This window comes from Delphinapterus leucas, chromosome 7, assembly GCF_059928025.1.
Source record: "Delphinapterus leucas isolate spDelLeu-1000000601 "Yukka" chromosome 7, BTC_Dleu_Yukka2, whole genome shotgun sequence".
In the NCBI taxonomy this organism is placed as follows: domain Eukaryota; kingdom Metazoa; phylum Chordata; class Mammalia; order Artiodactyla; family Monodontidae; genus Delphinapterus; species Delphinapterus leucas.
The window spans coordinates 75,761,538-75,773,561 of NC_143135.1; the positions used below are offsets into that span (position 1 = coordinate 75,761,538).

Below are 12,024 nucleotides of genomic sequence, written 5' to 3' on the forward strand. Positions count from 1 at the left end.
CAGTCTACCTGAAAAAGAATTCAGACTAATGTTAGTAAAGATGATCCAAATTCTTGGAAATAGGAAGGAGAAAATACAAGAAATGATTAACAAGGAGCAAGAAGAACTAAAGAGCAAACAAACAATGATGAGCAACACAATAAATGAAATTAAAAATTTTCTAGAAGGAATCAATAACAGAATAACTGAGACAGCTGAACTGATAAGTGACCTGGAAGATAAAATAGTGGAAATCACTACTGCAGAGCAAAATAAACAAAAAAGAATGAAAATAATTGAGGACAGTCTCAGAGACCTCTGGAACAGGATTAAACACAACAACATTCGAATTATAGGGGTCCTAGAAGAAGAAGAGAAAAAGAAAGGGACTGAGAAAATATTTGAAGAGATTATAGTTGAAAACTTCCCTAATATGGGAAAGGAAAAAGTCAATCAAGTCCAGGAAGCACAGAGAGTCCCATAGAGGATAAATCCAAGGAGAAACATGCCAAGACACATACTAATCAAACTATCAAAAATTAAATACAAAAAAAAAAATTTTTAAGCAACAAGGGAAAAAAAAATAACATACAAGGGAATCCGCATAAGGTTAAAAGCTGATCTTTCAGCAGAAACTCTGCAAACAGAAGGGAGTGGCAGGACATATTTAAAGTAATGAAAGGGAAGAACCTACAACCCAGATTACTCTACCTACCAAGGATCTCATTCAGATTCAATGGAGAAATTAAAAACTTTACAGACAAGAAAAAGCTAAGAGAAGTCAGCATCACCAAAGCAGCTTAACAACAAATGCTAAAGGAAGTTCTCTAGTCAGGAAACAAAAGAGAAGGAAAACATCTACGATAACAAACCCAAATCAATTAAGAAAATGGTAATAGGAACATACATATCGATAACTACCTTAAAAGTAAATGGATTGAATACTGCAAACAAAAGACATACACTGTCTGAATGGTTACAGAAACAAGACCCATATTATATGCTGTCTACTAGAGACACACTTCAGACCAAGGACACATAAGCAGACTGAAAGTGAGGGGATGAAAAAAGATATTCCATGCAAATGGAAATCAAAAGAAAGCTGGAGGAGCAATTCTTATATCAGACAAAATAGATTTTAAAATAAAGGCTATTAAAAGAGACAAAGAAGGACACTACATAATGATCAAGGGATCAATCCAAGGAGATATAACAATTGTAAATATTTATTCACCCAACATAGGAGCACCTCAATACATCAGGCAAATGCCATAAAAGGGGAAATCAACAGTAACACAATCATAGTAGGGGACTATAACACCCCACGTTCACCAATGGACAGATCATCCAAAATGAAAATAAATAAGGAAACACAAGGTTTAAATGGTACATTAAACAAGATGGAATTAATTTATATTTATAGGACATTCCATCCAAAAAAAAAACAGAATACACTTTGTTCTTAAGTGCTCATGGCACAGTCTCCAGGTCAGATCATATCCTGGGTCACAAATCAAGCCTCAGTAAATATAAGAAAATTGAAATTGTACGAAGTATCTTTTCTGACCACAATGCTATGAAACTAGATGTCAATAACAGGAAAAAATCTGTAAAAAATACAAACACACAGAGGCTAATCAATACATAAATAAATAATCAAGAGATCACTGAAGAAATCAAAGAGGAAATCAAAAAATACCTAGAAACATAGGAAAATGAAAACACAATGACCCAAAACCTATGGGAGGTGGCAAAAGCAGTTCTAAGATGGAACTTTAGAGCAATAGAATCCTACCCCAAGAAACAAGAAATATCTCAAATAAACAACCTAACTTTATACCTAAAGCAATTAGAGAAAGAAGAACAAAAAAACCCCAAAGTTAGCAAAGGGAAAGAAATCATAAAGATCAGATCAGAAATAAATGAAAAAGAAATAAAGGAAACAATAGCAAAGATCAATAAAAGTAAAAGCTGGTTCTTTGAGAAGATAAACAAAATTGATAAACCATTAGCCAGACTCATCAAGAAAAAAAGGGAGAAGACAAATCAATAGAATTAGAAATGAAAAAGGAGAAGTAATAACTGACACTGCAGAAATACAAAGGATCATGAGAGATTACTACAAGCAATGCTATGCCAGTAAAATGGACAACCTGGAAGAAATAGACAAATTCTTAGAAAAGCACAACCTTTCAAGACTGAACCGGGAAGAAACAGAAAATATAAACAGACCAATCAAAAGCACAGAAATTGAGACTGTGTTTAAAAATCTTCCAAAAACCAAAAACCCAGGACCAGATGGCTTCACAGGCAAATTCTATTAAACACTTAAAGGAGAACTAACACCTATCCTTCCCAAACTCTTCTACGATATAGCAGACAGAAGAACACTCCCAAACTCATTCTACGAAGCCACCATCACTCTGATACCAAAATCAGACAAAGATGTCACAAAAAGAAAACTACAGACCAATATCACTGATGAATATGGAGGCAAAAATCCTCAACAAAATACTACCAAACAGAGTCCAAAATCACATTAAATATCACACACCATGATCAAGTGAGGTTTGTCCCAGGAATGCAAGGATTCTTCAATATAAACAAATCAACCAATGTGATACACCATATTAACAAATTGAAGGATAAAATCCCTATGATCATCTCAATAGATACAGAAAAACTTTTGATAAAATTCAACACCCACTTATGATAAAGCTCTCCAGAAAATAGGCATAGAGGGAACTTACCTCAACATAATAAAGGCCATATATCACAAACTCACAGCCAGCATCGTTCTCAATGGTGTAAAACTGACAACATTTCAACTAAGATCAGGAACAAGACAAGGTTGTCCACTCTCACCACTATTATTCAACATAGTTTAGGATATTTTAGCCACAGCAATCTGAGAAGAAAAAGAAATCAAAGGAATACAAATCGGAAAAGAAGAAGTACAGCTGTCACTGTTTACAGACGACATGAAACTATACATAGAGAATTCTAAAGATGCTACCAGAAAAATTCTAGAGCTAATCAATGAATTTGGTAAGGTAGCAGGGTACAGAATTAATGCACAGAAATCTCTTGCATTCGTAAACAAATGACAAAAAAATCTGAAAGAAACATTAAGGAAACACTCCCATTTACCATTGCAACAAAAAGAATAAAATACCTAGGAAAAAAACCTATCTAGGGAGACAAAAGACCGGTATGCAGAAAACTATAAGACACTGATGAAAGAAATTAAAGATGATACAATCAGATGAAGAAATATACCATGTTCTTGGATTGGAAGACTCAACATTATAAAAATGACTATACTACCTAAAGCAATCTACAAATTCAATGCAATCCCTATCAAACTACCAATGACATTTTTCACAGAACTAGAACAAAAATTTCACTATTTATATGGAAATTAAAAAGACCCTGAATAGCAAAGCAATATTGAGAAAGAAATACAAAGCTGGAGGAATCAGACTCCCTGACTTCAGACTATACTACAAAGCTACAGAAATCAAGACAGTATGGTACTCGCACAAAAACAGAAATGTAGATCAATGGAACAGGATAGAAAGCTCATAGGTAAACCCACGCATATATGGTTACTTTATTTCTGATAAAGGAGGCAGGAATATATAGTGGAGAAAAGACAGCCTCTTCAATAAGTAGTGCTGGGAAAACCGGACAGCTACATGTAAAAGAAAGAAATTAGAACACTCCCTAACACCATACACAAAAATAAACTCAAAATGGATTAAAGACCTAAAGGTAAGGCCAGACACTATAAAACTCTTAGAGGAAAACATAGAACACTCTATGGCATATATCCCAGCAAGATCATTTTTGACCAACCTCCTAGAGAAATGGAACTAAAAACATAAATAAATAAATGGGACCTAATGAAACTTAAAAGCTTTTACACAGCAAAGGAAACCATAAACAAGATGAAAAGACAACCCTGAGAATGGGAGAAAATATTTGCCAATGAAGCAAATGACAAAGGATTAATCTCCAAAATATACAAGAAGCTCATGCAGCTCAATATCAAAAAAAACAAACAACCCAATCCAAAAATGGGCAGAAGACCTAAATAGACATTTCTCCAAAGAAGATACACAGATAGCCAACAAACATATGAAAGAATGCTCAACATCACTAATCAGCAGAGAAATGCAAATCAAAACTCCAATGAGGTATCACCTCATACCAGTTCAGAATGGTCATCATTAAAAAATTGACAAAGTATAAATGCTGGAGAGGGTGTGGAGAAAAGGGAACCATCTTGCACTATTGGTGGGAATGTAACTTGATACAGCCACTATGGAGAACAGTATGGAGGTTCCTTAAAAAACTACAAATAGAACTACCATATGACCCAGCACTCCCACTACTGCCCATATACCCGGAGAAAACCATAATTCAAAAAGAGTTATGTACCCCAATATCATTGAAGCACTATTTACAATAGCCAGGACATGGAAGCAATCTAAGTGTCCATCAACAGACAAATGGATAAAGAAGATGTGGCACATATATGCAATGGAATATTAGCCATGAAAAGAAAGGAAATTGTGTTATTTGTAGTGAGGTTGATGAACCTAGAGTCTGTCATACAGAGTGAAGTAAGTCAGAAAGAGAAAACAAGTACTGTATGCTAACACATATATATGGAATCTAAAATAAAAAAGTCGTTCTGAAGAACCTAGGGCCAGGACAGGAATACAGATGTAGACATAGAGAATGGACTTGAGAACACTGGGAGGGGGAAGGGTAAGCTGGGACGAAGTGATTGAGTGGCATGGACAAATATACACTACCAAATGTAAAATAGATAGCTAGTGGGAAGCAGCCGCCCAGCACAGGGGGATCAGCTTGGTGCTTTGTGACCACCTAGAGGGGTGGAATAGGGAGGGTGCAAGGGAGATGCAAGAGGGAGGAGTTATGGGGATATATGTATATGGATAGCTGATTCACTCTGTTATAAAGCAGCAACTAACACACCATTGTAAGGCAATTATACTCCAATAAATATGTCAAAATAAAAAAAATCTGAATAGAGTCTGCCTTTGTTCTGAAAACAAAATTCAAACATACATTAGCATTTGCTCACTAATTAAATTTACTAATTTGGAACTTCATGTGTAAATATTAATAAAGTTTTAGCATCATTAAATTGTGTTAAACGTGAAAAGCAGGACAATGGAAGGAAGAGAGTGTATTTGCCTAGGGTAAGCGGAGCTTGAGTTTCAAGCTCAGACTAACTGTAAGGTCTTGGGCATTTTTTTCACCTTTCTGAGCCTTACCTTCCTCCACTCTAAAAATGAAAGTCTAGAAGTAGAACATCCCTGGACGCCATTAAAAATCTAAGACTAAAATTTTGTCAATTTATTCTACATTCTGAAATATTATTTTAAATTTTAAATGTCCCAGTATAGGCAATAATAACAGATCGACTTTTGCTCTATAATAAAAAGAGGGAAACCAACATCCTTTTTAGTCACTTGACAAACTGCTTTACTTGAAAAGGAGTGAACATTTTCAAGATTGAACCATTTTTAAAAAGAGTCAAGGCCTGTAATAAACTGACGAAATAATATATTGTGCTCATGCCAGAGCAGGGGCCTCTCTTCCATGTCTGTGGATGTTCACAGAGATTCACAGTGAGTCTTTGTCATCATACTCTTGCCCAAAGCCCAACTGATCTGAATGAGACTGTATTTCTCCATAGACCACTTCTGTTTCTTTTTTCTTCCATTAACCTAGTCCACATGTCCTCTGTATTCTTAGATAAAGCAAAGAACAAGAGCAGAGGGACTGGCTTTCTATCTCTGTTTATGGCCATAGTTCCTTCCCTTCATATCATGATACAGCTACACACCTAGAGTACCATGGAGAAGGTACCACCCTTTCACAGCTGACATCAAGACATGAAGAGAAATGTACCAGATGCCATATCAAACACAGCCATGTTTTTTGGAGGGAAGCACAGAACACAAGGACTTCAAGTCACACCTGACAGTACTAGTTCTCAACCCATTTCCCACTGACTCATTGACAGTGGATGACATTCACATCCAGAACACACTTCCATAAGTGCTTGTGTGCATTCCCCATACCTCTATGTTTCCCTTTTCCTCTCAAGAAACCTATTGGGATGCAAGTGAGTAGTACATTATTGAAGGGAAAACCTTTAATGTAACCTGTTATAGAATGATTCATCATTTATACATATAGATACTTAGTAAATCACTTGGGAAATAACCTTGACTCTTGCCACTCGGAGGTTGACTATTGCCCTAAAGTACTGTCAGAAAAGCTCCAAATGGTTTTTCTGCTAACACCTTTGAGACTTTGAAACCTTTCAAGGTTTCCACAACAGAAATAATCCCGAATGGCTCTGTCAGTGACAAGCAACATTCGACATAAACCTGGGAGGAAAGAGATTTGCCTTCTGGGACTTCCATGCATCATGCATATTTATCTATACACTTTGAACCAGGCAAAAATTATGTGCATTCTAACCCTGATTTGATTTCAGGTCTCAGGGTATGATATAATCCCATGCAATACTCTCATCTTGGAAACAATTCTATTTTTTTAAAGAATAACAAAATTCCAACATAATTGATTTTAAAGTGCATGGTATAAGTGATAAAAAGCAATATTTCCAACATGAGAAATCAAATTGGCCTTCATTTCCATATTTCTAGAAATACTTATTAATTAAACTTACATCCATTTTCCACTTGAGATTTGGAAAGGGAAAGAAACTGAGCATTCAAATACATCTAATAGAAAAATAGAGGGAAATTCAATATAGATTAATTGTAGGTTGAAATATTTGTTTACGTGTGATGTGATTTAACCTTCTCTAGTTTTTTTGGCTTTTTCCTTATATGTAAAAATATGCGGCTTTTATGTTTTATTAAAGTCAAAAAGCTTCTTGTTTGCAGAAAATGATATGCAATTATCCTCTTGTAAATTGAGCTACCACAGCTCAAATTAAAACCTGACTTTCATGAGGTGTTATTCTGCAAATCAGTCCTTAGCTGAAACTGAGCTCAGTGGGATTTATGTGAACTTGAAAATTAATAAATTGGCATATTAGTTGTAAAATACGAGGAATAATTTCCTGTCTTTGCCAGATGATCCATTTGGATTAGTGCCTGTAAAAGTTCAGCTACAGCTGTCTTAACTGAATTTTTAAATAATGAAACCATAACCCTCCTCCCAAGGAGTTTATTAAACTGTCCTTTGATTAATGCTCTTACCCACCCCTCCTGGGAAGTCAAACGTATAATCAATATTATAAGCACATCCGCCCATATTACTTGGAGAACTCCAGCTGCTAGGTCACTTAATACAAATGTATCATCTAAATTCATGAACACGGTAATGCTGTACAAAATTTTTAATCTAACAGGAACTGAATTCTATCAGTCAGCCTGTCCACTTCATATCCCAAGATTGGAGTGAAGGAGTCAGCCATGGCCTAATTAATATCATCATAAGTGAAAAAAAGAAATCTTCAAAAATCTTCGAATCTATTAGACAAAATGCTAGTGTAATCTCAAATAAATCCCTGAATTTTCGTCAAATTACCCAAGCATAACAGATAGAAGTGAGCATGGCAAGAAGCATCCTGTGATTTACAGATCAGGAGAGTTTTAGAGATGCCTGAATATGACAAGATCTATGAGGAGCAGTGTAGCTGTGGTTCAAAATTACCAAAAGTTCCATAAAATAGGAATGAAAGGAGTTGATAGTATGCCTGTGGCAGGGTTAAACAGGAGATGACAGGGGTTTAGGTGGTTTCTGGCATGACTTAGAGAGGCCAGCTGGGGATTCCAACATAAATATTCTTGAGAGAAGTTAGGCGTGGTGGGGCAAGGAGAAGAGAAAGCAGTAGGAAGAAGCACCAGGGGGGTAAACACAGATGTGTGCACAGAAGCAGAACAGTGTGGTGGTCAGGGCCTGACTGCTCTGTTCAAATCTTCTCTCCACCCTCTAGCAGCTGTGCAACTTTGGGCAAGTTGCTTAACCTCTCTGCCCCTAGATTTCCTCATCTGAAAAATGGTGACAATGATAGTAGGGTTGTTGGGAGGATTAATTGATACATTATAAAGAATTTTAAATAAGGCTTGGCATATATCAAATCTTCAGTAAATGGCAGTTACTATTATTATCTTTGGTTATTCCCCCCTCATCTATTTCCTTTGTTATTTTTGTTCATTTGTTTTTAATCTTATTCCATTCATTCATCTGTCAGTTATTTGGAAACAATTGTGCAGCAAGAGAATTGACTATATATTCTTCTTGTAAAATCTCTTCTGCACCCCAAAACTGACCCTAAGAGTAAAGAATGAGCAAGCTGCTTCCTTGGTGCCATTTAAAAACAACAGAAGAGAGAGCACTTGAGACCTGAGTTCTACTTGGGGCTCTTTCAGAGCCAGAAGCAGAGTTCAGATAAATCAACCTGTTTCTATGTCACTTTTTTCATCTGCAAAATGAGGGCATGTTTAAGTTTTCAAACAGTACCTATTATATACAATGATATTCGTAAGTCCTTTTTCCTTTATGCAGGTAATATAGCCTGTGCAAACTTATCACAGAGACACAAATCTTCATTGAGTCTACAATCACTAAGATGAGGGAGCAATGAGAACTGTGTGTGTGTGGCATCTAAACAATTTCACGATAGGGAGCATTCATCAAATTAACAATAAATTTCATATTTTTAAGTTTTAGAAGTAAGAGAATAATAAATATTTACAGTGAAAGAGCACTGGATTTATTATTTTGCTCCTGATGACGCTTTGCCTTCTGAATCATATTATGTGATTTTACAGTATTTTAGATTAAAAAAAAATTTAAAAAGAAAAAAAAAGAAAAAAATGAGAGCATGGATTTAAAACATAGGTTTGTAACTCAAAAGCCTATAGACATCAGGTAAGAAATATAAATAAGTGAAGTAGTTCCAGAAGTGAGACAATAAAGACTGGTAGAGAATCTGGCAAACTAAAAAGAATATGCCCTGACTAATGGGAGCAACTGCTAATCCTCATCTACCAGCACCCAAGGATTCAGACTTGGTATCCCCCTTTTTTCCCCCAAATAAGCCATAAATTCTTATTTTTAGATGGAATGTTGGAATTAATTAATTTAATAGACTATTTGGGCAAACAAAATATGGCTGAAGACCCACTGGCCATCCATGTGTGACCTTTGATCCAAGTGACTTTCTCAAATTCTTTCTAGTTGTGACTTTCCATCATTCAACTGCAATGGGATGCCCAAACAGGACAGCTAGTTCCAATTCAAAGCAGACATTCTATGATCTAGTCAGTTACTCTTGCCTGCAGACAAACTTTTTGATACACATGAAAATATTCACTGGCTAATAAACCGTACAAATTGAAACTTTTGGAAGTAAACTGAATGAGGTCACTTTTTTACATGCTTAAATTTCCAGTGCAGGTCAGCATGGGTCTACTTCTGATAGTATTTACATCCAGAAGGTGAAAAAAATAAGAAATGACTCTTCAATTCTTGTTTCATTTACCCTCATTCATTTGATGCAACTATAATATTTATCCCCCAAGTGTGTAACTGTGAAATGTCTTCTTGTGTCTGACCTGGATTTAAAAAGCTTAGAGGTTTTAAATAGAAATTAGGGTGCTGGTTTGGGAAATAATTTCTGAATATTTTTCTTTATTTTTTACTTTTTTAAAACTTTTTTTATTCTATTTAAAAAGTACTTAAACTTGTGTAGTGCTACAGAAAGCTGAGAGAGAAATTTCTTTCTCTAGTGGTAAAGAAAGATCGAAAGGCTGCCATCCAACCACATGTTTTGTGCTTCTGAAATTGTTTATCCCCCTGCAATCTCCTTTGACAAAGATGTAATTGCCTCAATAATAAAAAAAAGTTGAAAGAAGGCATTTGTCACACAAATCTCTGCAATGCATTCACTTAAAAGATAAGCAAAACTTCTTCCAAATAACAAATGATATTCAAAGGGTGGCTTTCTTTGAAATAAATCATATCCTAAATCCTGGAGATCAGATTATACACACTTAAGAACATGAGCATTTCTTTTCATTTACTTGCAAAATAAAGAATTTTAACTCCTGTTAAATAGCAATGAAAAAAAATTTTGTTGCAGGTCTGCTGAACAGAATTCTAGAATGAAATAAAAGTAGAAGCTTTTCACAGAGTTTTGTTTTTTTTTTTTAATCTGGTAGATGCACAAATAATAGGCAGTTGGAAAGTGGGATGAAGGAACCATTGAGCAAAAGAAAATAAAAGATATTCAAAGGGCAGAATGAGAAATGACAATTTATACCATGGCAGAAACTAATGTCAGCTTCTGTGTAAAGATTAATGTGAATTTACCAAAGCACTTTGAAGTAACACAAATATAGTATATAATTTTAATGAAAGCTTTACCAAAAGAAAAATCATTGCTCAGTGCAAACATATACTTTTGAAAAAGTCTTCTGTGTGCTTTTTTACAGTAACAAGGGTAGATGTTTTTGACTTATATTTTTCAATTAATAATATATAAAGGCTCTCCAGGTAGATATATGGCCACTTTCCTTCCATTAGAAAAGGAAAAATCTCAGCAAATGGTTACATTGTGTTGTCCAAAAAGTTCATTTGGGTTTTTCCATAACATCTTACGGGAAACCCAAACAAAATTTTTGACCAACTCAATAATTCCCTTTATATGACTAAGACTTAAAATTTTTTTTGCGGTACGCAGGCCTCTCCCTGCTATGGCCTCTCCCATTGTGGAGCACAGGCTCCGGATGCGCAGGCTCAGCGGCCGTGGCTCACAGGCCCAGCCGCTCCGTGGCATGTGGGATCTTCCCAGACTGGGGCACGAACCCGTGTCCCCTACATCGGCAGGCGGACTCTCAACCACTGCGTCACTAAGGAAGCCCAAGACTTAAAAATTTTATTTAGAACTCTGTCTTTGCAGTAAGGTTCCCTGAATCTAAAAACAAAAAGAAAAAATGTGTGTGTGTGTGTGTGTGTGTGTGTGTGTGTATATATATATATATATTTGTGTGTGTGTGTGTGTCAACAGTTTCATCTGAAGTCTTACCAGTGATATGGCATTAGAATCAAAAAGCCTCTACAATTTTTATGGGGTAGGAGTTTTTGAAATCGACTTTGTATAGACTAGTTGAACTAACTTATGGCATTTATTCCACCATTTCATTTAACCTGTGTTTGTGACACAGTATTTATGATTCAGCAATGTCAAAGCTGAAAATATTTTGTTCCTCACATAGATTACAACCTCAAATAAAGTGCACCTCTTGATGGATACCAGTCAGACATGGTGTATTTGAAAAAAAAAAAAAAGTAATAAGAAAGGTCACTGAGCATAGGAATGAATGAAAAGGTGGTTTTGAGCAACAGCACTGAGACCTTAGGGGACTTTACTTTTTGGTCTATATCTGTCTTAAAAGTCAATGCATGCCTTTCAAATATCATGATTCATAACACATTCCTTACACAATCATGGAAATGTAGCTTTGTGGTTGGAACAACAAAAGAAATCTAATGAAATTTAGATTCTGTTTGTGCCTTCACAGGGTAAAAAATTAAAATAAAAAGTGATATTTTGTGAATGAATGTTTTAAGTGCCAAGCACTGTGCTAAATAATTTATATGTATTATTTCAATTAAAATTAACCTTAAAAGTTGATGAGCTAAGTACTCTCAATATGCCCAAATGACAGAAGATGGAACTGGAGCTCAGGAAGAGGTAAAGCAACTTGTCTGAAGGTAAGTAATTTTTTGGAAGACAAAAATCAACAACAACAGCAACAAAAAAATCCAAGCCTGACTCCTAGTCCATTCCTTTGATCATTATGTTAGACTGGCAGACAATTTTAAGTCAGACAATTTAACTTCTCCAGAAATGTCCTTGTTAATCCAAGGATAAAGATCTCTACTTGTCTTGCTAGATTTGTTATTTGTCATTGGTAAGGTACTGATGAGACTTGAACACAGTGTAGAAATCCAAAA

At 35.4% G+C, this 12,024-nt stretch overlaps 1 protein-coding gene across 1 annotated transcript in view; it reads left to right on the forward strand.

The window, feature by feature from the left end:
• The window catches only part of CNTN5 (contactin 5), a 71,551-nt gene that overhangs the window by 25,683 nt on the left and 33,844 nt on the right, over positions 1-12,024 (forward strand). The window lies entirely within an intron of this gene.